The sequence below is a fragment of the Pantherophis guttatus genome, chromosome 1 (assembly GCF_059756535.1).
Source record: "Pantherophis guttatus breed Tessera chromosome 1, ASM5975653v1, whole genome shotgun sequence".
In the NCBI taxonomy this organism is placed as follows: Eukaryota; Metazoa; Chordata; class Lepidosauria; order Squamata; family Colubridae; genus Pantherophis; species Pantherophis guttatus.
This window is the reverse complement of record NC_142063.1, coordinates 96200426-96223980: the sequence shown is the minus strand read 5'-3', so window position 1 is coordinate 96223980 and position 23555 is coordinate 96200426.

Sequence of the window (23555 nt, the reverse complement as noted above, 5' to 3'; positions counted from 1 at the left end):
CCATAACACTTAAAGGTCACAGTTGGAATCGGCAAGTCCGTCACTATGAGACACAGTTGTTAAGTGAAACATCATCAGTGCAAGGTCACATGACTGCGACTTTCTGCCACATTCCTCATTGACTTTGCTTGTGGAAAGATCAGTGGTGGGTTGCTACCGGTTCGCCTCGGATCGGGCGAACTGGTAGCAGGGGTGGTGGGAGGCTCCGCTCACCCGTCCGGACACTTCTGCGCATGCAAACCAGTAGTGATGGGTTTTGAAACCCACCCCTGGGAAAGATGGCGTAAAGATCACAAATGGTGATTGCGTGACTGCAAGATATTTTGACTGCCATAAATGCACATTAGTCACCTAGCACCCAAAACACAACCATGTGATTATGGTGATGCTGTGATGGTCCTCAGTTTGAGGAATGATCCTAAACCCATTTTCAGCACTTTATAAGTTATAAGTTTGAATGGTCACTGAATTAGGCAGTCATTAACTGAGGGCTGCTTTCATTTGCTAATAATTGGGGGCTTTATGACCGTGTCCACTATGGCATATATTTTGTGAAAATGTTAATAATATGCTCTCAAATCTGCGGCATATACTGCCCAATAATATATACTATTTTTGGCAACACTACAGATGTGGCTTGTAACTTCTTCAGGTCCCCCCCCTTTTTTTCCCCTTTCTAATCTAATCTAAAACCCTGGCATTTCCTTGAGATCAAGTTGTTAACTGGGCTCAGCCTTACTTAATTTCTAAGCCTTGCCAAGGTCAGTCAGATGCTGCCACCTGCTGAGACATTAAATGAGGGTCTTGTTATAAGCAATGGGGGGGGGATTCATATGCACAGAAAATAAAAGATGTGCCTTGAGAGTAAAGATAGATTTTGACACTTATCTCCTAAGCATAAATGACATACCTCTTTGGTGAAGCATTATTGATTTATTTTATTTATCTAAGAAAATTTGTATGGCCGCCCACGTACTCTCAGTGTCTTACAAAAATGAAAAACTAATATAGAAACAATGAAAAAACAATACCCCCACTCCAGCTACAACCATCAATCAAACAAGTCACTCAATGGGCTCTATCCCACTCTGGGTCCCCCCCCCACCAGGCCCATTGGCAAAATCAGATCTTCAGAGTCTTGTGAAAGAGTGACAACGCGGGGGCCAATCTAATCTCTGCAGGGATGATGTTTGAAAGGGAGGGAGCCACTACGGAGAAGGCCCTTCTTCTGGGTCCACCCAGATGTACCTCCTTAGGAGAGGGGACCCACAGGATTCCCTGTGTCCCTGCTCTGGGGATTCATGTAGCTGTGACCAGGAAAAGATGGTCCTTCAGATAACCTGGTCCCAAACTATGTAGGGCTTTGAAGATGACAACCAGTACCTTGAATTGTTCCTGGAATCAGATCAGCAGACAGTGCAGCTCCAGCAGGAGATCTGTGCACCAGTGGTGGATTTCAAAAAATTTTACTACCGGTTCTGTGGGTGTGGCTTTGTGGGCGTGGCATGGCTTGGTGAGCGTGGCAGGGGAAGGTTACTGCAAAATCCCCATTTCCTCCCGATCAGCTGGGACTCGGAAGGCAGAGAATAGATGGGGCTGGGGCCAGTCAGAGGTGGTATTTACCAGTTCTCCGAACTACTCAAAATTTCTGCTACTGGTTCTCCAGAACTGGTCAGAACCTGCTGAAACCCACCTCTGCTGTGCACATCTGCATAAAACCATGCAAGCTGCTGCATTTTGAACCAATTGGAGCTTCTGGATTCCTTTCAAGGGCAGCCCCATGTAGAGCGTATTACAATACTGAAGGACATAAGAATTGCCTTGCTTCAACAACAGTCCTGTGATCCCATAGACTAGTGTTTCTCAACCTGGACAACTTTTAAGATGTGTGGACTAGTCAATTCTGGAGCAGAACTGCCAGATGTCTAGTATGCAGGAGAAGATCTTGTCCAGTATGGCTCCCAAGCTATGGATTGATCTCCCATTGGAGTTGCATTTGACTTCTACTCTTCCAGTATTTAGGGAAGGGAGGGGAAAATGCATCTCTCATCTCCTGTGCTCCTAGGCTGTTGTATTGTTGTAATCATGGGATCATGTCCTGCTATACTGGCCATGCTTACAGTAAATTACTTCAATAAAACAACCTTTTAGCTCATTTGCAGGATATTCTAAATACAGCTCCTTTGGGCAAATAAAGATGCTGTTGCAGGAAAATTTGTATTTACACCCTGTGCACTGTTGCCAGCAAAATAGATTAAGCACAATTATAAACCTTTGTAATCAATTGTATGTACACTAGACTTCATTTTACATACAGTATTTTATGACTTCTACATCTGTGATCCATCCTAAAGTTTGATCTGACCTATCTTTGACCAAAGTGTACCTGGCAATTCCGTTTTGTGTGTGCAATGGAGTAAGAATGTGTTTTAGGATGCTGTGAGGTGCCTCGTAAGAAAGTAGATATTGTAGATTTCCTGGCAGGCTGAGCTGAAACTCATTAAACAGCCATAAGCAAATTTAAGTATTCCCTCCCTAATTCACTGTAGGAAAATTAAGACACTCGTTCAGAAGTATCCCAGCAACTGCTCTATATCAAATGTGAGTTCTTTTCTAATAATCAGGATTTACCTTTCCTGCATCTTTTTCTCCCATCCATTCAACAAGAGTTAGAATTAAAAAATATTTCCTTTTGGGTGTGACAGAATTTCAATATATCCAGGGGTGGGCTGCTGGGGGTTTGCAGGGGTTCAAAAGAATCTCTAGCTGAGATTCTGTGCAGTTCGGAGAATCCCCAAATCCCACTCTTCAGTGGCCCTGCCCACCCCACCCCTCCGAGGAGTCCCCACATGGCCCATTTTGGATGCAAGTAAGTGCAGGGCGCGCACGGAGGCTCAGGGAGGCCAAAAAACGGGCCTACTGGAAGTTAGGGAAGGTGAGAAACGAGCTTGTTTCTAGCCTCCAGAGCCTTGGGAGGCCGTTTTCGCCCTCCCGGAGGCTCAAGGACAGCCTTCGGAGCCCAGGGAGGGCAAAAACACTCCCCGCATGGTGGTGCAGGAGGCGGACTAGGCCATACCCACCATGGCCATGCCTACCCAGCAACCAGGCAGAGAACCCCTTGCTAAAATTTTTGAAGCCCAGCCCTTGTGTTGATAAGGGCCTAATCAAGAACTAACTTCCTGACACATCGTCTCTGGGACTGCATCTATTTTCCTTTTTACTGGAATGAACGGGAAGATAACGTAAAGCTACAGAAAATGCAACACTGAGAAAAGTTGGACAGGGGAAGGGGAAATGCGTTTACCTTTCCCTTCATTCTGTCTGATGAACTCCAACAGCCTTTTGGAGTTGATAATTTTCCCATTACACATTCTTCTCCATTTGAAATCATGCAATATTCCAGGCCTTGACACTTAACATGACACTTCTCTGAAGCCAAATGAAACAATTCTTTGAGTGGGCTGATGAAAGACGAGCAGAACCAAGTGTGTTTAAGGAAAGCAAACCACACTCAGCCTTAGCCACAAGGCTGAAGAGCTTTAAACAAAATTTTCTTTCCTCTCGTTCTACTATGATTCACTAGATGGCAGCAAATCTACATCAGAGAACTTCCTCAATCAGATAACCTCTTTTTCCGCTACCCCAATAGCTTCATTCTTGGATGGTACCTTTTTTTCAAATCCACACTTCAAAGCAATCTAAAATGTGTAACAGAAGCATTGAGGTATGGGTGGTAAGAATTTGTGTGAGTTGTTAGATGAATAAATTTCTTGTTAAAAGCAGAATGCTTTAGGCATCTGCATATTTCCCCTCAAACAATTCCTTTTTCTTCATTAGTGCAGATAACTTACAAAAATAGAACTCACATACAAATATCAACCAGTAGTTTTTTTTTTTGAATTATACTAATTATCTTCAGCCCAATATAATATTTCATGTTATAGGTCCTTAGGCATTAAGTATTATTCTGGGTATTGGACTGTGGTTACTGAATTTTAATCTTCAATTTGTTGGTCTCCTTGATTTGAACGGCTGCTTTAACTAAACCTAGGTAATTTATACTGGTGGTTCATAGTGTATTATCTATTAGTTGAAAAAGACTTTCACAGAAAAAAGCAATTACTACCAACCTGCCTTCCATTGAGGACCTGTATACTCTACGAGTCAAAAAGAGGGCTGTGAAAATATTTAAGACCCCTCACATCCTGGACATAAACTGTTTCAACTCCTACCCTCAAAACGACGCTATAGAGCACTGCACACCAGAACAACTAGACACAAGAACAGGTTTTTCCTGAACGCCATCACTCTGCTAAACAAATAATTCCCTTAAACTGTCAAACTATTCACTAAGGCTGCATTACTATTAGTCTTCTCATCGTTCCTATCACCTATCTCCTCCCACTTATGACTGCATGACTGTAACTTTGTTGCTTTTATCCTTACGATTTATATTGGTTGTTTCCTGATTGCTTATTTGTACCCTATGACTATCATTAAGTGTTGTACCTTATGATTCTTGATGAAGGTATCTTGTCTTTTTATGTACATTGAGAGCATATGCACCAAAGACAAATTCCTTGTGTGTCCAATCACACTTGGCCAATAAAGAATTCTATTCTATTCTATTCTATTCTATTCTATTCTATTCTATTCTATTCTATTCTATTCTATTCTATTCTATTCTATTCTATTCTATTCTATTCTACTATATGTTTTATAAGTCCATAATTCTTTGTACATGATACATTCCAACTTTGGCAGCTATAATTCCAAAGTACCCTCACATTCTTAAACCATATCACTATTTTCAAAAGTATATTAATAAGTTTATGAATGTCAAATCAAACAAACACTTCTCCTCCATTTTACACTTCCAACATAATAATTGTATTTTATTTATTTATTTTTTTAAATATATGTTTTATTGGTACATTTTTTCTTTAAAAACATAAAAAATTCCATGTCTATCTGAACAGCGTGTTGCCTGGGTGTAATTAATTTTGAGAAAGGTACAACAATAACCATAAGCATAGTAGTAATCTTAAACATATCAATATTAATCATAAAATAATAAAACAATTAGTTTGTCCATCTTACAATATTTTCAATACAATTTTTTGTAATCTCTTTGAATTCTTTTTAAATTCTAAATTTATTAAAATTTTATGCCACCCACTCCGGGTAGCTTGCAGGTTATAAAAAGACAATTAGAAAATAATTAAAATATTAAAACTATGCAAATTAAAAACTTAAAACTATACCAAAACCAGGACTAAGAGACGGGCAGCATGGGGACAAGGTCTTCTTACTCTATCAACAGCCTCCTGTGATAACCAGGTGCTGGTTACCACCTTTAAAACATTCCATGGCTTAGGACCTGGGTACTTACGAGATCGCCTTCTGCCACTGATAGCCTCCCACCGGCCAATATGCTCCCACAGAGAGGGACTTCTCAGGGTGCCGTCGGTCAAACAATGTCGACTAACGACCCCCAGGGGGAGAGCCTTCTCTGTGGGGCACCTGCCCTCTGGAATGAACTGCCCCTGGAGGTTCGCATGATCCCTGACCTACATACCTTTTGCCATGCCCTTAAGACTCTTTTGTTCCAACAGGCTGGGCTGGCTTAGAAAATGAATTTTAAATTGGGTGTTTGTAGCTTTTAACTTAAGGGCTAAATTTATATATTTATTTTAAATTGTTTTTAAATTTTGTGAGTATATGTTTGTTTTAATATGGCTGAACACCGCCCTGAGTCCATCAGGAGAAGGGCAGTATAGAAGTTTAAACAATAAATAAACAAATAAATAAATAAATAAATAAATAAATAAATAAATAAATAAATAAATAAATAAATAAATAAATAAATAAATAAAATAAAATAAAATAAGCATCTCCTCAGGACCCCAAGCCAGCTGGCAAAATCAAGTTTTAATACCCTTCTGGAAGGCCAAAAGGGTGAGAGCAATTCTCAACTCCAATGGTAGGGGGCCACAGCAGAACAGGATCTTCTCCTTGACCCTGCCCATCAGAATTCCTTAGCAGGGGCCTGCTTAAAATGGGCCTATTTTTGGCCTCCCAGGGTGTCCACACACCCCATTTTTCACCTCCCCCGCCTCCAGAAGCATTATGTAGACCAAAAATGTTGGCCTTATTTTCCAGTTCCAGCCCGCGGGGCTCACGAAGGTAAGTCCTGCACTCGGCTGAAGGGTGGGGGCCAGCGGGTGGGTGGGATGATGTGGGCAGGGCAGCCTTGAGGTCCTGCACAGGCGGCATTAATGGCTTTGGTGGGCCATGTGCGGCCCGCGGCCCATAGTTTGAGGACCCCTGATTTACAATCATCCAACATACTTTTAATCCAATGATAATTATGTGTTTTTGAAGCCACAATTATCTGGACAATTTTGTGAACTCAAAAAATATTTCAGTTGGACTTAATGCTAATCCCCAATTTTGAACTATCCAAATTGCTCTTACAACAATTCAAGTGGCTATGATAGTTAATCAAAAATAAGATAAAATTAATGCCCCTATTAGTTCACACATATCTAACAGTTTTTGCCTACAATTTTCAAGTTTAAGCCTATAGAGGATATAAAAGAGAAAATTATAGGCTTTGCCAGCAGCAAAAAGACACACATCTGAAAAATAAATAATCAACTTCCAAATATGTCTTGCAGTCTTCTTAGTGCTAGAAACGCAATGAGATCATGACTCAAGAGAGAACCAAATACCAAGGGGATTATGTAATAACTATTTGTGCTCATAGAGATTTTTGAAATTGATCCATCAAATAAAAAAAAAATTAAAATATAAACCCAAAAAGTAAATCTGAAAATCAGTCATCCCATAAGATTATTATAGTTTGATAAAGAAAACCAAGGGGTTGTCTAGCCCCTAAAACTTCCTTAATTAATTACCTGTTTCAAACTCCGTAAGGGCTCAAGGCAGGGATGGGTTCTAAAAATTTTTACTACCGGATCTGTGGGTGTGGCTTATTTTGTGGGCGTGGCTTGATGGTCATGTGACAATTGTTTAGGATTTAGCAGAGGTACTGGTCTACCAGGCTTTTAACTGCTTGCAGAGCTGTACTGATCTACCATTTATTTTTGCAGGCACTGATCTACTCATGTATTTTTGCAGGCACTGGTCTACCCATTTATTTTTGCAGGCACTGATCTACTCATGTATTTTTGCAGGCACTGGCCTACCCATTTATTTTTGCAGGCACTGGTCTACTCATTTGTTTTCTTTTAACACTGATCAGCTGTAGGGCGGCCCTTTGAAGCCCCACGGCAAGAGTTTAAACAGTTTTTTTCCCTCTAGCCATCAGCTGGGACTCAGGAGGAAGCAATAGATTGGGGGTGGGGCCAAATAAAAGGTAAGAATAATGTGCGGAGTGAGTGGGGGGGGGGTGGCAGAACCGGTTTGGTGACATCATATCGTCACCACTACCGGCTCAGAAGAATCGGGCCGAACCAGGAGGAACCCACCAGTGGCTCAAGAGACACCTCTATGTATTTTTTTAAAAATTTGATTTATATGTCACCCTTCTCCAGAGACTCAGGGCGGCTTACAATGCGTTAAGCAATAGCCTTCATCCTTTTGTATATTTATACAAAGTCAGCTTATTGCCCCCACAAACTGGGTCCTCAATTTACCTACCTTAAAAAGGATGGAAGGCTGAGTCAACCTTGAGCCTGGGGAGGTATTAAAATATTCTCTATAATATTCTCTATAACTCATGCGCCAGCATTACTCCCAATATTTTTTCATTACCATAACCAAAACTTTGTTATTATAAACCATTCATTAAAAGAGCTAAAACAGAAAAACCATTCAGAATCCAGAGATTTCCAATTTCCATGGATAACAGCATTTATTATTCCTGAAGGATGCAGTTATGTGAAGTGCTCCTTCTCCCCACCCCTCCCCACCCCTCCCCTCCCCTCCCCTTCAGTGTTAACTCCTGGGGATTGCCTGGGCTAGTTCCTGCAGTTTTCTTGCCAACACATTTTAAGTGGCTTTATACCGCCATCTTCTTAGGCCTCAGAAGGACTGACTGGCCCAAAGCCGTCCAGCTGGACTAAAACACACAGTCCCAGTTTCTAGCGTTGTCGTTTTAACCTTAGTTACACCAGACTGGCTCTCCTGCACAGTACATAGAGCAGTATAACTACTAAAAGATCCACAACAACTATAAAACAATAAAACATTCACCATTAACCGTGAAAGTTTAAAATCTCTAAAGTAAACAGTACAACAATCTTTGGACCAAGTGCTGCCCTGCTCAGTCTGAAGAACTTTACAATCTGAAGGGCAACTATGCACACCAGTGCATTGGTTTTGGGGGGAGAGCAGAGGACAATCACCTCAAAAACAAAATCAAAAATAAAACCAACCCCCTCCATCCCTGGCAATAAATCTGAACGAGAGGTGTGCAAAATTGCTTTGAGAGGAAAAAAAAAAACATTTGGAAGAGACAGAAAAAGCTTCCTGTGACTAAATCCCAGTGTTTTGCAGTTCTCTGTGTCTATACAACATGGGATTCTCTTTTCCCAAAAAAGGTAGTTTCAGTCAGGCCTGCAGCGAAATGACAGGTCAACAACCATCTCAAGATGAACACTCTTTGTTTTGTTTTGCTTTGTTATACTATCCCTGCACGTCATGGGAAACCATTTGCTCTCCTTCCCCCTCAGGGCAAACTTTCAAAGCCAAGAGTTCTCTCTTACACTCCTACTGCATCCTCTGATTTCTGGGGAGAATCTGTTTGTACCAGTGATGTACCTCCTTTGCTTTGAAAACTCATCCTTTAATGCTGGAACAGAAAAGCTCAGATTAAAAGTAAGGGTGCCTTGCTGACTGCCACAGGCACTGGAAACCAAACATTCAGCAATTTACAAAATTATCTTCCATCAAAAGAAATTTCCAGCCCTTATGAAAAACGAAGAAAAAGTTAGGTAATTCTAATTGGAGCTGGAACTGATGTATGGCTTGACAGGACATAGATAAAGGTACTCCTCGACTTACCACCATTCATTTAGTGACTGTTTGAAGTTGCAACACCTCTGAACAAAGTGACTTATGACCATTTTTTACACTGACGACTATTGCAACATCATGTGGTCAAAATTCAAATGCTTGGCAATTGGTTCATATTTATGATGGTGGCAGTGTCCCGGGGTCATGTGATCCCTTTTTGCAAACTGATCAGCAAAATCGATGGGGAAGCCAGATTCACTTAACAACCATGTCACTAATTTAACAATGGCAGTGATTGACCTAACTGTGACAAGAAAAGTCAAAAAATGGGGCAAAACTCCCTTAACAATTGTCTCGCTTAACAGCAAAAATTTTGGGCTCAATTGCAGCCATAAGTCGAGGATTTCCTGTATTTAATTTTCCGTTTCCTCTTTCAGGCTTTGTCCTCCTTCCTTGGTCTTCTCCTAAGGTTCCAATCTCTTTTTTGGAATAGCCAGGCTTCTTGTTGACAAGAGCAAGCATGTATCATGAGGGTTTGAAATGAATCTATAAACAACACCATGGTGTTCTTCACAGGTTCTATGTATGAAGGCTTTGGCCTCTACACGTTAGTGTCATTCCTTTTGAACTCTATCATTCAACTAAATGAGTGTATTCCAGAATATAAGTAGGGCACTGATTTGAGTTTGGCCAGAGTCTTGAAGCAGCAAACATCTTAGAATTAACTCCTTGGATAATTTGTTCTTGATCAGCTGAAGTTTTTTTTTTCCCACAATTTCTAAAAACTACCTTCAACTAAAAGGCTTCCCTTTCTCAAACAATTGGTATTAGAAAAATAGTGCTTGAAAAAAATTCAGGAATAGATCTCTGTATAGAAGAATTTATGTGTTGATCTTCCTTGACTGTGTGGGCTCACGACTCTGTTATTCCTTAATGCTTAGCTTCGATCTATTCATCTTCACAGACTAGCTACTCTAAATCTACACAGAATAACTAAGTAAAAATCTGCATGATGTTTCTAGATTTCTAGCTAATTCAAAACAAAGTCTTTTCGTTTCAGAATACTTCAGAGAAAACAAAATCATAACACTGTAGGGGAAAAAGCTGTATATAAAGCTATGTTGGAACATTCTCTAAAGAGGTTGATGGGTTCTGAGACAAAGTCTATTAAGAGCATGCACACTGGGTAGTAAATGTACTTGCAAATGTGCATACATTCTTTCACCCAGCCACTTTGCAATCATTGATTGCAGTTTTGTGAACATCCATGTCTTCAAATTATCTTCCAGTCAGTTTTTCCACTCAGGAATGGAGAGTATTAAATAGTACTTTCCATCACGACAGCCTGGTTTGCACTCCCACCCCCCCCCCACCCTCACCCCCCACCCCCCCACCCCCATTGCAATCATCTAGCTAGAAGTTGAAACATACGGTCTAAAAAGTGAAAAGAGTCTGTTTTCTTCATGCAAGTCATAAACTCTATTTTGAGAATATAATGGTGATGGGAATGAAAACACACAGAAATTGCATGGGAAAAAAGGTGATAACAAAATTATGGACATTCCAGATTGACTACAACATGGTTTTTCAAGAAAACAATCTGTGGGATGCACTGTTTTTCAATCAAGAGACCTTTGCCTGGGGTCTTGTTTACAGACTCTTTGTCCCAACAGATCCTCTCCATAAAATGAGAGGAGATTACATACATCAATCATTCCCTGATAAATCTGGTCAAGTAATGTAGGAAATTGTCCAAGAAATGTTGCAGATGCTCCAATACCCAGGAAGCTTCTTGCTCTGTCCAAAATGTATGGAAGAGTTTTTATCAAAACAAAACTTACTTAGAGGATACCAACAAGTCTAAAACAAGAGGTAGGGGGGAAAAACGGAAACAAGAGAAACAACAGTTTAAGAATTCAAAGAACACACACAGTGGATTGCATCTTACAGATGCTGAATCTGTGAAAATGAAAATAAAGCTATCACATGTTTATAAATTGATTTAATAAGCAACCAGATGGGGTGACTTATGATCCACTAAATCAGAAACTATATAATATCGTCATGAAAATGGATATTGTTTGAGTGATAACTTTGTTATGCAAATGACACAAATTTTGTATCATTTTGTATCATTTCCATGATGGTACCATTATGCAAAGTCTGTAAAATTGTAGCAAAAATTTGGTCTGTTGTGTGCAGTCTACTCTACCGAGTTTGCATTGCACATAACTTTGGCTTCAGCAGTTTCGTTTTGTTAATTTCAACGCACAATTTTCTTGATTTGTGTTATTATCAAAGCCCGATAATATCTTTCTGCTACCTGTGTTTCTGATACAGCATGGGTGTGAGATGGAAAGGAGGGCCAAGAAAAGCAATGATGATGACTGTAGCAGCACAACTGAACTCTGCCCTTTTTGTATGCGTTTCAGTGTCGGGTTTTGATATCCAGCTCGGGCTAATCTCATCCTTAATTTATAAAAGAAGAACCTTCATTATCTTTATCTTTATCTTAAAACTTCAGCTGGGAGGCACTGCTAGCTTTATTAGAGTCACAGAAACCAAAATATTCAGCACTTTGGCAGAAGCGGGTTGAACAATGAAGCTTCTTGCTTCAGCTTTAAAAACTCTTTCTAGCTTTCAAATGGGAATTGCACATTTTCATTTATCTTACTTTTCATGGATCCCTTTTGGCCAGCAATTTTTTAAAAAGAGCTGTTGCACTCTATAACCTTATCTCAAATCTTTTATGATTGGATAAATGCCACTTCACTATCCAATTATCTTCCTGGTATTCTGGCCGAGAAAATCATTCTTTTTTTTTTACTTCTGCTATTTTAAAACCAATGCTGGTGGAGATCCTACTGCTACATGGTTTAAGAAGAGAGAGAAAGTTCAGAGAAGGAAGGGCATTTTATCTGGACAGTGGTGGATTTCAAAAATTTTTACTACCGGTTCTGTGGGTGCGGCTTGGTGGGCGAGGTTTGGTGGGCATGGCAGGGGAAGGATACTATAAAATCTTCATTCCCTCCCCAATCCAGGGGAAGGTTACTGCAAAATCCCCATTTCCTCCCGATCAGCTGGGACTTGGGAGGCAGAGAACAGATGGGGGTGGGGCCAGTCAGAATTTTTACTACCAGTTCTCCGAACTACTCAAAATTTCCACTACCGGTTTTCCAGAACTGGTCAGAACCTGCTGAAACCCACCTCTGGATCTGGAGAGAACAGCTGGGAGGTTTTGTCTTAGATAAAGTTCTTAAATCAAAGAAGGAAGAAAACCCTTTCAAATGCTTGCACAACTAAATGCAACTCCTTGCCAACTTCCCATGATTGGCGCATCTAAAAGTGTGGGCTGCCTCATTTTTTTTCCCCAATGGCCATTTTAACTAGTTCAAACTTTTTGAAAAATATGCTGCTATACATGTTGTTCTAGGTTTTGATTGGGAGTTGTCCCAAGTTGGCTGAAAGATGGGTGACTATATAAAGAAATAATCTTTGATTTACAACAGTTCATTTAGTGACCGTTCGAAGTTACAGCGGCACTGAAAAAAGTGACTTATGACCATTTTTCACACTTACAACCATTGCAGCATCCCCATGGTCATGTGATTAAAATTCAGATGCTTGGCAACTGACTCATATTTATGACAGTTGCAGTGTTCTGAGGTCATGTAATAATTACGAGGTCATGTAATAATTACCTTTTGTAACCTTCTAAGAAGCAGAGTCAATGGGAAAGCCAGATTCACTTAACAATTGTGTTACTAACTTAACAACTGCAGTGATTCACTTACCAAATGTAGCAAGAAAGGTCATAAAATGGGGAAAAACTAACTTAAGAAATGTCCCACTTAGCAACAGAAGTTGTGGTCGTAAATTGAGGACTCTGTAAATCATTTGCCTGTCCCAATAAAAAAATCTTAGGGGAGAACTGAAGTAATGGATCTAGAATTGTTACCCATACCAGCCGGAATCTATGAACCAAATGCACAATTACTGCAGTCCCCTTCACCCCTACTGCTCCAGGCCCTGATTGAGCAGCATGTAGCTAAATCACCACAAGAAGTTGCTCATCATTAAAAGCTCCATTTCCTTTTAACTTCTTGCCAGAAGGCTTTCTAAAACAAATATCTTAGGCTAATAATGCTGTAACAGTTTTTGTGCATCTGTTAATCCTAAAAGGTGAGCTCCTCCGTGTCGAGGAAGCCTTGAAGGCTGTGCCATTTTGCTCACAGGTGTTTGAGCTCAATATGAACATATGGCAAGGGGCCCAAACAACTGTTCATTTTAAATCCATAGTCATTAAAAGGTAATTACTTAGAGGTTCAATAAAGTCTTTGTTTCACTTCTGGACCATAAAAAGTTAATGGTTTCCAACTTTCCTCTTTACTTGCTACTTCCAATAGCCCAAATTTGGCCTTAAAATACTAGATACAAGACTGAATGGTGGGAAAGAATTTTTTAAAAATCATATATATTTTTTGTCTATGGACAACCTGAGATAGCTTTAGCCTATTAGTGAAGTGGTATGAGAAGGAAGGTTTACGTGGAAAAACTGAAGGAATTGGACTTGTTTAGGCTAGAGGATAAGTGATAGAAAATATCGGAAGAGTTGTCATATAGTAGTAGATGGCTAAGGTTTGTAGTCTTCTCCCTCAGAGAGATTAGATTGAATGGTCTAATAGTTGCTTTGTTTGAAAATCTTAATTGTAAGATTAGTTTAACAATGAAACCATTACATTTTTAATAGGGCCTGATGAATAGATCCACCACTGAATATCATGTTTGTTTGTTTGTTTGTTTGTTTGTTTGTTTGTTTGTTTGTTTGTTTGTTTGTTTAGGGAGCTGGCATGAGATGGAACTAGAGGGTTAGAATGTGCAGGAGATGAGGACAGAATAAATGTAGAGGAGAACTAGATTTAATTAGGCTGGAGGAGAACTGAAGAGAAAGGGGTGTATCCAATTTTTCAACTTTCAATTTCCAAACATTAGGAGTGGTCAAAAGTTGTGACATGCCTTGGGGATTGTAAAGATATTTTGATGGGCTTGGTAAGTAACTACATCAATATCATAACTTTTTAACATTTTGTTATTAGGTTAATGATGTTTCTTCCTCCTATTTTAAAACCACATTCATTTTCTTCCAATCCAGCTTTCCTTAAAATCTTCAGCATATACTGTATTTTTCGGACTATAAGACACACCAGAGTATAAGACACATCTTAGTTTTTGGGGAGGAAAACCTCAGTTTCAGAGGCTTTTTTCTGAAGCTCCGTTTCAGAGGCTGGGCGGGGCTACATTCAGAGTATAAGACGTACCCAGATTTTCACCCTCTTTTTTGGGAGAAAAAGGTGCGCCTTATACTCTGAAAAATACGATAGCTTGAATAAATATGGGAAAAGTCATGACATCATAGGTGAGGGACAGACTTTGCATCATGATGCACATTCCTTCATTTGCCCTTCCTTGTCTGTCCATGGATGCCTTTGAGTCACAGCTTTATAAAGTATCCTTTTTTTAAATTTTATGGAAGATTGGAAGGTGGCTGAGGGTTTTTCTTGTTAATGATTGTTGTGCTATTTTATTCTATAACAAAATAAGGATTAAACTTATTAAACCTGGTTGGTGTGATTTGCCGAGACAGAAGCCTAGAAATAAATAAATAATTGGCTGGACTCTCTCTTGTGGGGAGTTTTTAAGCAAAGGCCATTGGCTGGGAATCCTGTAGTGAGGGTTTCTTACAGCAAGCAGGGATTGGCTTTGATGTTCTGTAAAACACCCCAAACTCCCAATTCCTGAATCCCGCTCCTCGGCATTTCATTCATTTCACGAGCCCTGATGGTGCAGTGGTTAAAGTGCAGTTTTCAGGCAAACTCTGCCAACAGTCCGGAGTTCGATCCTGATGCAGGATTAATTTGACTCGGCCTTCCATTCTTCTGAGGTCAGTAAAATGAGGACCCAGATTGTTGGAGGCCATTTGTAAACTGCTCAGAGCAAAGCACTATGGAACAGTATATAAGTCTAAGTGCTATTGTTATTGCTATTGCTATTCAGGGAGCAGGGACTTCATGAGCACCAAACGGTGCATCACTATAAAGTACATTGTTGGTCAATACATCTAGCATTCATGCATCTTGTTTAGTAGGAAGATACTGGACTATTTTATCATTTATTTTAGTTTTTTCTCCACTTTTATTATTTTTATAAATAACTCAAGGCAGCGAATATACCTAATATTCCTTCCTCCTCCCATTTTCCCATAATAATAATCCACTGAGTGACTGGCTGGAAGTCACCCAGCTGGCTTTCATGCCTAAGGCAGGACTAGAATTCTAGTTTCTACTCTCCCAGTTTCTAGCCTGGTGCCTTAACCTCTTCATATTTGATCCTACAGGATTTGCCTTCTGCTCTTAGATCTTGCCAATGGTTTAATCATGTTACCATTCTGGTACATTTTTTAATTCTACCCTTTTGTTTATGTTTGCCTCTGATGATGTAATCATACTTACGAATGGGCAAATTATATATATTCTTTTCTCAGACAACTTTAAGTGTTAAATTGACCTTTCAAGCTGGGGCAAATATTTTCTACTAGAAATATTTAAATTTTTTTGGAGTTTTTAAACTATGAACAGAAATCCAAGCTTCCATAAGTACTGCTTATCTAAACATCTCCTATCTGTGACAGCATTTGTTTTAATCCTTTCAATACATTTCCTTGATGCTGCAAAATATCAGAAAGGCAGAATGGTGGAGTGTGGTTTCTTTCCTTCTGTTTTATGCTGCATGCCTCCAAGCATAACATTCTGGATAACTGCTTTCATTTTTGGAAAGCCTCTTTGAAACTTGCAAGGAGTTTGAAGAGAACAGTATACTTTGTGGTTGTTGTTTTTTTTAATTTAAACATAATAAAAACAGGAGCCATTTCTCTGGGTGCACTGCTACCTTTAAAAGGTGACACTTCATACTTATGATGAATGCATGCAAGTTAGAGGTGTAAATCCATAACTCTGCCAATATAGGGACTCTGTTGCTCCAGTATGGATGGGAAGCAAGGTTGCCAAAGTGCCTGAAAATAACCTTTTGGATTGTAACACATTTTTTTTTCCTCCACACCAAAGCCCTTGGGCTCCTTCTAGCATTAGCTGAAATCAATTGTACAATGAAAAATGGCATAGTGTAAATATACTTGCATAGGAAAGCAGCATTAATATTTCATGCTTGTTGCATCATCAGTCCCTTGGCATTTGAAGAGCAAGGATGGAGAGTCCGAACACATATAAAGCCAGCCTGTGACTAATCTTTTAAGACGCCTATACTAGGTGGAAATAACTTTGGACAACGTGCTAATCATAACAATGTAAATGATTCTGTTATTCTGTTACTTCTGAAACATTGCCTTTTCTATAGAAAATATATTTATTGATCAATCAAAAAGTAAAGGTGGACAATCTTAGAAATCTCCCCTCTCCTTCCTTCCAGAATTGTTTAAGATGAGCCATAGTTTGGCTCTGCATCTTGCCAAACCATCTGAATTCAGAATCCACAAATCCAGGCTCCTTCCAATGATAATATGTTTCCTTCATGCCTCCTTTAGTCCCTTTCCAACATTGAAATTCTAGTTTTATAAACATTCTTTAATATTTTGGGGAGGTGGCTTTATATGCTTCTGGGATAAATTTCAACATTAGGGTCCTTATTCTGAATTCAGAGACGTTCCCTTCCCTTGACAAATTGCATAGATAAAATAAAAAGATTAATAAGAATAAGGGAACATATCAGTCTAAGGTTGTGTTGCATTATCTGTTTAGCCCCAATTCAAAAGTCAAGTAGATAGTCAGATGATAGGTAGAAAAGATAGAAAGATAGATAGATAGTAGATAGATAGATAGATAGATAGATAGATAGATAGATAGATAGATAGATACAGAGATATTCAAATATTAAGCCAAGCTTCAGATTTTAAAAGGTTTCCTGCAACTTTATGAAGAGGAAAAACAAGTCTTTCTTTCAGAGGCTTTTTTTAAAGGAGTGAGACATGATTGAATATTTGTGTTTATATCAGAAGAAATTTGCCCTCTAATATAACACAATTAGCCTCTAAACTAGGCTAATCAGCAGATGATGAAAGCAGTCGAGCCATTCTAGATAGACTTTCAGATAATTCTTTTTTGTTTTCCATGTAAATTTGCTCTCCTCCAATCTTAAATAATCCAACCTCCTACATGCAGGACTGTAATTAGCATTCCCAGTTAGCCAGCTGTTCATTTTGGGTTTTAGCTTCCAGGCTATTCATCCAAATAAGATCAATTTCTACTGTATATGTGATAACAAATGAATGAAAAATAAAGCAAATTATGACCTAACAACACTACCATTTCTTCAATTTGCAACAACAGCAAGGACATTTCTACACAATCTGCAAACATGTTAAATTCAAGCTATTTGAAAGTAGTGGTTTTCCTGACTGCAAAATAAGGGACAAAATCAAGGGCAGCATTGTTTCAGTTTCACTTGATGAAAGGATTAGATTGACAGATATTCCACTGAAAAGTGGCAGGGTTTTGTTCAGGATAGCCTGGTTACCTTTAAGAAAGCCTCTGTGAAAACTGAGATGGCCACACCAGAACCTCCCTCCTCCTGCGATAATGTGTAGGCTCAGTTACGGTAAGAAACAGCTTGTAACTGAGCCTACAAGGCCTCAATGGATCTTAACTTTGGAATCTCACAATTCCAAAACCAACAACTGTGAAACCTCATAAAATAAAGTTAAGAACAAAGAATACAGGCCTGCTCGCTGTACAGAAAAGTAACACCAAGTAATTCTGCTACAAAGGTTTAGACTCCTCTGTTGTTCACCTTGGCTCAAGTTAAAAAGTATGAAGGATTCTACTTAACAAAATATAAATTTAGCCCCCTTTCCACTGTCAATTAACAAAATTAATTAAACACAGGGCTTCACGTGCTTGTTCTTCATTAATTCATTAACTGCAATACGGCTTGTAGCATACTAGAAAGGTAGCATGCCTAGTTAAAATTCTAAAAACAATTCCCAGGATACAGTACAGTAAGTGTATCTATGATTGCAACCTTAACAGGGTATAACAATGGGTTGTAGTGTAGCCACAAGTATTGGAATGAGATGCTCATAACTAACATCCCTTATGAGAATTAGTGGTGACACAGTGTTTAGAATGCAGTATTGCAGGCTAACTCTGTTCACTGCCAGGAGTTTGATCCTGACCATCTCAAGGTTGACTCAGGCTTCCATCCTTCCGAGGTCGGTAAAATGAGGACCCATATTGTTGGGGGCAATATGCTGACTTATAAACCACTTAGAGAGGGCTATAAAGCACTGTGAAGCGGTATATAAGTCTAAGTGCTATTGCTTAGAATAAAATCTACAGGAGAAAAAGAAGTGAAGGATATGGAGTCCGGCTTACAAAGGGATTTGACAATAAATTAAAAGTAGCTGGTGAATCCTAGCTAGGTTCCGAAGAATGCTGCAAATGAAGTCTGAAGAAGACATTTTGAAAAGCCTGTGGGAATCAGAAAAACTACTTGAAAAATGCTTATAAAGGTATGGTTTGGAAATTAACTGATTTCCACTCCTGAGTTGTTGGACCGTATTTACCTTTGGTGAAAGGAAAACTCAGAAGAATAGGAAAAAACAAGAGATGGCCCAGGAGTGTTACATAACGATGTGAGGTGTATCGGGGTATGGAGTGGATATTTATCTGTATTATTCTTCAGTTAAAGCAAAAAGAGGGAAGTATTCTTCTAATTAATTGATCACTTCAATTTTCACACCAACTATCTGATTAATGCAACAATAATGTGCTTTAGCTGTAAATATTGAAAAACAGGCAGAAAAAAACTTCAGTATTTCTTTGTGATAACATTATGACTGGCTTTGTTTTTAGGATATGAAGCCCAGATGACTCAGCTGTAATGTGTATGATTTCAACAGAGTGCTATGCTGATCACGCAAGAGATACTAGGCCCAATTCCATGTTTAATAATTCCAGCATAGAAAACCTTTGGCTGAGTTGATAGAATTCACTGCGACATATAATAATCTATGCACTTTTTCCTGAAATGGGCAGCTACATACGTTTTATGAATAAATAAAATACTTTGGTTTAATCCCTTGTGTGATCTACAATTTCTGATAAAAAGCTTATCAGATTCCATAAACTCAGCCAGCTGCAGTTAACAAACCTACATTAAATAAATCATGTCTTAACACAATGTATGAATTGGGCAATCTCATATCCCTCACTTTTCAAGTCCTTCCTAAAAACCTATTTCTTCTGCAAAGGCTTCCTTGAATTTATCCCTTCTTGGCCCATGTTCTGTAATGTTCTTGCTAAAGCAAGCTAGATCAATCATTCATTCAATCATTCATTCATTCATTCAATTTATAGCCAGGACTTTACTTCTTTCACTAATTCTTTAGTAAACCAGGAGATATCACCTACCGTATAAGTGGGAATTTCTTGGAAGACAAATGATAGCAGCAGCATTTCTTTTGCAGAACTGTAAAACAAGCAAATCATTTTCTTTTCATAATGGGCATGCCGAAAATGCTGCAAAAGTATATATTTACAATATTTATATACACCTTCCTTCTAGGATTTGAAAATAGCATACATAAAAGTTCCCATTCCCCCCAAGGTAGGTCTGGTTGAGAGATAATGTCTGTCTCAGTATGACTTGGGAAGCTTAATGACCAAGTGCCCATTTGCACCTTGGTCTCCTTAGTCATGATCCAGCAGTCTAATCCTACTGGTTTGGCAGAAGCACATCCAAAAATATTTATATGTGAAATTACAAGCCTGGCTGAGGCATGTCCTGTCTCACAAGGCTGTTTTTAGAAAGAAAATGGTTGTTTTTGTTTGCAGCTTAACATTTGTATTGAGCCTCCTCTTTCCACCCCAAATCCCTAATTTCTTAGCCCTGTAATGAGTCTAATGAAGTTTCACAAGACTGAAAACCAGGGCCAACGTGGCATTGCTCAACAGTTCATGTAAGTGAGGAACCTAGAGGAGAAAGCTCTCTTCATCTGCAGAAGGGAGATGGGAGGGGTACTAGAACCCCAAATGGGGTGGCTCTCTTTGGCAGGAATGGTTTCACGTGGCCCTAATTCCCCCTCCCCAAACCTGAACCTCATTTTCTACCGTTTACTTCTCTATACATAAACATACAAGTGCATGATACTTTTGAACATTCTTTCGAAGTTAAAAAAAAAAAACACCAATAAAATATGCCTAAGCCTGCAGACAGCCTGAAGCATTTAATGTGGTTGGTACATCGCTAAGCACACTTAATTAACCCACCTAACATGCTTCCCTGGCAAACTCCCCCTGCTCCAGCATTGTAAGTCTCATTATACTTTATCAGGCCACCACAACAGTTTGCTTTTGCTGGCACCGACGGCACCCGGCATAGCACAGATCTGATGTAGCTTGTGACATGGGATTGACATCACTCCAAGTGAAAATATTGTGATCAGAAGGATGCTTGATAATAGGGAGGTGTTCACAGTGAAGAGCTTGTTTAAGCATTTAGGAATCTTCTCCTGGGAGGTTATTATCTTAAGACTGCAGAGGAGGCGAAAGGAGCTACTTGGCAGAGGCAGCTTCATGTACACCCCCCTTCTAACATGCTGATCTGAGAGAATGGTTTCGCTAGGGATGGGCAGTCTTTTAGCGGATGCTGCACTTAACTTTGGCAGAGAGGAGATAAAGGCCTCAAAGTGACTCATCAGGCCCAACGTACATCTAGATGAAACTGGATCTGGATTTTTCTCCTTTCCCTACTTATTTAGAAGAGGATTTTTTTTGGGGGGGGGTTAAGACCCGTGGTGGTGGAATGGTTAGAAGGCAGTATTGCAGGTTAATTCTGCCGACTGCCAGCAGTTTGATTCTGACCAGCTCAAGGTTGACTCAGCCTTCCACCCTTCTGAGGTCGGTAAAATGAGGACCCAGATTGTTGGGGGGGGGGGTCATATGCTGACTCTGTAAACTGCTTAGAGAGGATTGTAAAGCACTGTGAAGAGGTATATAAGCCTAAGGGCTATTGTTAAGATACCTACAGTATGTTAGGATTCCTGGTATAGTTTTTATGTGCTTTCCACCTGAAAATGGCAAGGAACTTGGCTATTACAACTAAGAAGAAATAAATGGGGGCAGGCATGAAGGCCTGCCCACTCTGATCTAATGATGCCTAATGCTGTTCATGGTCCAAGCTAAAAAGTTTAAAAAATTGATCAGTCTAAGGAGGGAACGTAGCTTCAGGGCAGTGGTGGGGTCCAACTAATTTAACAACCGGTCTGTCCTAAAGACCGGGTGGACATGGCTGGGGGTTGTCATGTGACTGAGTGGGCATGGCCAACTAAATGTCACTCACAGCAAGGTGAGGCAGCACAGGTGGGCTGAAGCGGCGGTGGCCAGACCCTTCGACTTACCTTTGTGCAGCAACAGCAACGGTGATTCGCCAACACCTCATCTCTTCCTGGGTCTTGCTGCCCAACACTCGGGGTTTTTAAAAAGGTTTTTGCAGCAGGAAACAGCGGGCAGCTACTTCCGGCCTTTGTTGGTGCAGCTGGGCACATGACCCCACCCTGAAACACTGGCCTGCAGCCACTGCCTCTTTTTTGGCACGAGAAGCCTGCAGTCACCAGTCTTTGCTGGCTCGAGAAGCCTCCAACTGCCGGTGTTTCTTGGCACGAGAAGTCTGCAGCAGCTGCCTCCTTGTCGGCCGGAACCGAGCCGGCAGTGGCGGCTGGAGGCTTCTTGCACCGGCAAAGAGGTGGCGGCTGCAGGCTTCTTGGTGTGTGGGGGAGTGTAACACGGTGAGGCTCAGCCGCCTTTCGGGCCCTGCTCTGGGCTGCCGCCTCCTCAACCTCCACTCTGCCTTGGGTCCCAATCCAGCCCACTTCCAGGCCAGCCCAGCTGGTGGATGGGTGAGCAGCCCTTGGGGGAGGCATTTTCTCTCAGGCCTCCCAACTGGAGGCTCCGCGGAAGCCAAAGCTGGGCCCGAAAGGCAGATGAGCTTGTGTATCCCCCCGTCACCGAGGTGGTCCTTCAGCTGAGCACAACAAGCCCAGAGTGGATCTTTCTTCCCCACCATCAGTCTTACCTTCTAGCCCATGAGGCTTACACCGTTCTCACAGCAGCAGCCTGGCATGCAGGCAGAGGCCCCAGGGAAGTCCAGAGCCAGGGACTGGCATGTCCCGTGACCTGAGACAAAGGGTGAGCAGGCGGCATGCAGGCAGAAGGATGGTGAGAGCCAGGCCCAAAAGGCAGCCAAGCCTTGCCATGTCCACCCTCAGGCAGCCCTTCAGCTGGGCGCCTTACCTTCGTGGGCAGCTGCGGTGAGCAGAGTGGTTGAGGCGCAGAAATCAGCTGGGCTGCATGGTCTTGGCAAGCGAGCGTGACTCTAACCAGAGAGTAGTGGAGTACAGATGTGACTCTAACCACAGGCCAAGGCGGGCCAGGCGAGATAGGGTGGGGCAGGGTGGGGTGGGTGGGGCTAGCTAGTGGTGGGATTTGCTAGTTCGCCGAACTGCATAGAATCTTAACAAACGATTCGCCCGAACTGGTCTGAACCGGCTGAAGCCCACCTCTGCTTCAGGGTTTAAGTTTCCTCCAAGTAAAAGCCAGAGGGAATTACAGGTAGTCCTCAACTTACAACCACAATTGAGCCCCAAATTTATGTTGCTAAATGAGAAATTTGCTAAGTGACTTTTGCTCCATTTTACGACTTTTCTCCCTACATTTGTTAAGTGAATCACTTCAGTTCTTAAATTAATAACATGGTTGTTAAGTGAATCTGGTTTCCCCATTATCTTTGCTTGTCAGAAAGTCACAAAAGGGATCAAATAACTCCAGGACACTGCAACTGTCATAAATGTCAGTCAGTTGTCAAGCATCCGAATGTAAATCGTGTAACCATGGGGATGCTGCAACCGTTTTAAGTGTGAAAAATGATCATAAGTAACTTTTTTAGTGCCTTTGTAACTTCAAATGGTCACTAAATGAACGTTGTAAGTCAAGGGCTACCTGTACAATTAATATTTCACATTGAGAAGAAGCTCTAAAATTTTAAACCTGATTATTTGAAAGTGTGAATGTCCCCTTATGAATCTGTTCAAGATTGTGAGAATGGGCTTGTAGGCCCATCAGCAATATCTATTATGTTCTTTTCGCTGATGAACCAACATTTCTGGAACTATCTCACCAAAGAAATTCCTTTTGCTTCATCTTGATTTAAGTGGCCCTCTTTAAAAATATGTTTCTAAATTGGATTGTTTTGCCTAGATTTAATTTTTATTTTAGAACATGTTTTGTAAGCTGCCCTCTGGGAAAGCTTTGTTTTGAAAGACACTATACGGGTATTTTAAACCCATAAACATGTATCTGGCTGTTGCAGAATGCTTTAATCAGTGTTTGTTTGCACATCTGCTCCCTCAATCCTAGAGAGCTAAACCACTCTAAATGAGGATTTTGAAGAACACAAGCAGACCAAGAAATGTATTTCTTTGCTTCAGTAAGACTTGACATTTTGTA